The sequence below is a fragment of the Triticum dicoccoides genome, chromosome 7A (genome assembly GCF_002162155.2).
Source record: "Triticum dicoccoides isolate Atlit2015 ecotype Zavitan chromosome 7A, WEW_v2.0, whole genome shotgun sequence".
Taxonomy (NCBI): Eukaryota; Viridiplantae; Streptophyta; class Magnoliopsida; order Poales; family Poaceae; genus Triticum; species Triticum dicoccoides.
Window position 1 is genome coordinate 680,570,392 of NC_041392.1, and position 4,174 is coordinate 680,574,565.

A 4,174-nucleotide genomic window follows, 5' to 3' on the forward strand; every position below is an offset into this window, starting at 1 on the left:
TTTGCTTTAATTTTTAATCCTGTTTGCTTTTAGGTTAGCAAAATTATAAACTTTCTGTTAGTGCCATTAGTTTTAGAAAAAATTATAAACTTTCTCTTAGTGCCATTAATTTTCAAATTTGAATAGTTAAAATTTGAATTCTTTGAAAATTGTTTGAATCACAAGTTTGTGATTAACTTACTAAAAAATGAGAATAGATGCGCTTATAGAGAAAATTCAACCTAAATTCCTAGTAAATTTCTATGAATTTCCGAGAAATTCACTATGAATTTTGGTTAAACTTTTCTCTATTAGGGCATCTATTTTCACTTTGAGAGGAGCTCAACAAGGCAGAGAGGGAAGGGCTTATAAACCGGTGTGAGCCCCCTTCGGTTGGCGAGGTGGGACTAAACTCTGCCCCAACGAGGACCAACCCTTTAGTCCCGGTTTGTGGCACAAACCGGGACTAATGGTCAGGGGCCAGGGGCGAGGAGCAAAATTATAAACTTTCTGTTAGTGCCATTAGTTTTAAAAAGTTGAAAGTTGGCATGGGCCAGGGACTAATGGTCATGGTATTACGAGGGCCGAACATGAACTCTGAAAAAGTTGAAAGTTGGCATGGTATTATAATTTCACCCACATAGCATGTGCATGTACAAAACGGACAATGGTAGCATGTTCGTGTGTTACAAAGTTGGCATGGTATCATCATAATAGTTGCGGGAGAAAGTCTTCACTTTTTTCGCTTGTGTCATTTGCTTATTGCGTCGTAACCATGGATAATCTTCATTGTTTATCAGGATGCTAGGGTCAGCCTTGACATTGAAGGGAGGAATTTCATGAAACTTTTCATAATCTTCAGACATGTCTGTCTTGCCGTCCACTCCCAGGATGTCCCTTTTCCTGAAAGAACTATGTGGCGCTTTGACTCATCGTATGATGTATTCGCTTCCTTATCTTTTCTTTTTCTTGGTTTGGTAGACATGTCCTTCACATAGATAACCTATGCCACATCATTGGCTAGGACGAACGGTTCGTCAGTGTACCCAAGATTTTTCAGATCCACTGTTGTCATTCCGTACTGTGGGTCTACCTGTACCCCGCCGCCTAACAGATTGACCCATTTGCACTTAAACAAAGGGACCTTAAAATCAGGTCCGTAGTCAAGTTTCCATATGTCCACTATGTAACCATAATATGTGTCCTTTCCGCTCTCGGTTGTTGCATCAAAGCGTACACCGCTATTTTGGTTGGTGCTCTTTTGATCTTGGATGATCGTGTAAAATGTATTCCCATTTATCTCGTATCCTTTGTAAGTCAATACAGTCAAAGATGGTCCCCTAGACAACAAGTACAACTCATCACAAACAGTGTTGTCACCTCTGAGACGTGTTTCCAACCAACTGCTGAAAGTCCTGATGTGTTCACATGTAATCTAGTCGTCGCACTGTTCCGGGTGTTTGGAGCGCAGACTGTTCTTGTGTTCTTCGACATACGGGGTCACCAAGGTAGAGTTCTGTAGAACTGTGTAGTTTGCTTGAGACCAAGAATATCCGTCCCTGCATATTATTGAGTCTCTTCCAAGAGTACCTTTTCCAGTCAGTCTCCCCTCATACCGCGATTTAGGGAGACCTATCTTCTTAAGGCCAGGAATGAAGTCAACACAAAACCCGATAACATCCTTTGTTTGATGGCCCATGGAGATGCTTCCTTCTGGCCTAGCACGGTTACAGACATATTTCTTTAGGACTCCCATGAACCTCTCAAAGGGGAACATATTGTGTAGAAATACGGGCCCCAGGATGACAATCTCGTCGACTAGATGAATTAGGACGTGCGTCATGATATTGAAGAAGGATGGTGGGAACACCAGCTCGAAACTGACAAGACATTGCGCCACATCACTCCTTAGCCTTGGTACGATTTTCTGGATCGATCACCTTCTGAGAGATTGCATTGAGGAATGCACATAGCTTCACAATGGCTAATCGGACGTTTTCCGGTAGAAGCCCCCTCAATGCAACCGGAAGTAGTTGCATCATAATCACATGGCAGTCATGAGACTTTAGGTTCTGAAACTTTTTCTCTGGTATATTTATTATTCCCTTTATATTCGACGAGAAGTCAGTCGTGACCTTCATACTGAGCAGGCATTCAAAGAAGATTTCTTTCTCTTCTTTCGTAAGAGCGTAGCTGGCAGGACCTTTATACTGCTTCGGAGGCCTGCCGTCTTTTTCGTGCAAACGTTGCATGTTCTCCTGTGCCTCAGGTGTATCTTTTGTCTTCCCATACACGCCCAAGAAGCCTAGCAGGTTCACGCAAAAGTTCTTCGTCACGTGCATCACGTCGATTGAGGAGCGGACCTCTAGGTCTTTCCAGTACGGTAGGTCCCAAAATATAGATTTCTTCTTCCACATGGGTGCGTGTCCCTCAGCGTCATTCGGATAGCTAGTCCACCGGGACCCTTTCCAAAAATTACGCAGTGTAAATCATTGACCATAGAAAGCACGTGATCATCGGTGCGCATGGCGGGCTTCTTCCGGTGATCTGCCTCGCCTTTGAAATGCTTGCCTTTCTTTCGACATTGATGGTTGGTCGGAAGAAATCGACGATGGCCCAGGTACACATTCTTCCTGCATTTGTCCAGGTATATACTTTCAGTGTCATCTAAACAGTGCGTGCATGCGTGGTATCCTTTGTTTGTCTGTCCTGAAAGGTTACTAAGAGCGGGCCAATCATTGATGGTCACGAACAGCAATGCCTTAAGGTTAAATTCCTCCTGTCTGTGCTCATCCCACGTACGTACACCATTTCCATTCCACAGCTGTAAAAATTCTTCAACTAATGGCCTTAGGTACACATCAACTTCATTGCCGGGGTGCTTAGCGCCTTGGATGAGAACTGGCATCATAATGAACTTCCGCTTCATGCACATCCAAGGAGGAAGGTTATACATACATAGAGTCACGGGCCAGGTGCTGTGATTGCTGCTCTGCTCCCCGAAAGGATTAATGCCATCCGCGCTTAAAGCAAACCATACATTCCTTGGGTCCTTTGCAAACTCATCCCAATACTTTCTCTCGATTTTTCTCCACTGCGACCCGTCAGCGGGTGCTCTCAACTTCCCATCTTTCTTTCGGTTCTCACTGTGCCATCACATCAACTTGGCATGCTCTTTGTTTCTGAACAGACGTTTCAACCGTGGTATTATAGGAGCATACCACATCACCTTCGCAGGAACACTCTTCCTGGGGGGCTCGCCGTCAACATCACCATATCTCGTCTGATCTTATACCGCAATGCGCCACATACCGGGCATGCGTTCAGATCCTTGTATGCACCGCGGTAGAGGATGCAGTCATTAGGGCATACATGTATCTTCTTCATCTTCAATCCTAGAGGGCATACAACCTTCTTTGCTGCGTATGTACTGTCGGGCAATTCGTTATCCTTTGGAAGCTTCTTCTTCAATATTTTCAGTAGCTTCTCAAATTCTTTGTCAGCCACAGCATTCTCTGCCTTCCACTGCAGCAATTCCAGTACGGTACCGAGCTTTGTGTTGCCATCTTCGCAATTGGGGTATAACCCTTTTTTGTGATCCTCTAACATGCGATCGAACTTCAGCTTCTCCTTTTGACTTTCGCATTGCGTCCTTACATCGACAATGACCCGGCGGAGATCATCATCATCGGGCACATCGTCTGGTTCCTCTTGATCTTCAGCAGCTTCACCCGTTGCAGCATCATTGGGCACATCGTCTGGTTCCTCTTGATCTTCACCAGCTCCCCCCGTTGCAGCATCACCGTATTCAGGGGGCACATGGTTGTCATCGTACTCTTCTTCTTCGCCGTCTTCCATCATAACCCCTATTTCTCCGTGCCTCGTCCAAACATTATAGTGTGGCATGAAACCCTTGTAAAGCAGGTGGGAGTGAAGGATTTTCCGGTTAGAGTAAGACCTCATATTCCCACATTCAGTGCATGGACAACACATAAAACCATTCTGCTTGTTTGCCTCAGCCGCATCGAGAAACTCATGCACGCCCTTAATGTACTCGCGGGTGTGTCTGTCACCGTACATCCATTGTCGGTTCATCTGCGTGCATTATATATAATTAAGTGTCCAAATTAATAGAAGTTTATCATCACATTAAAACCAAAGTGCATACATAGTTCTCATCTAACAACATATAGCT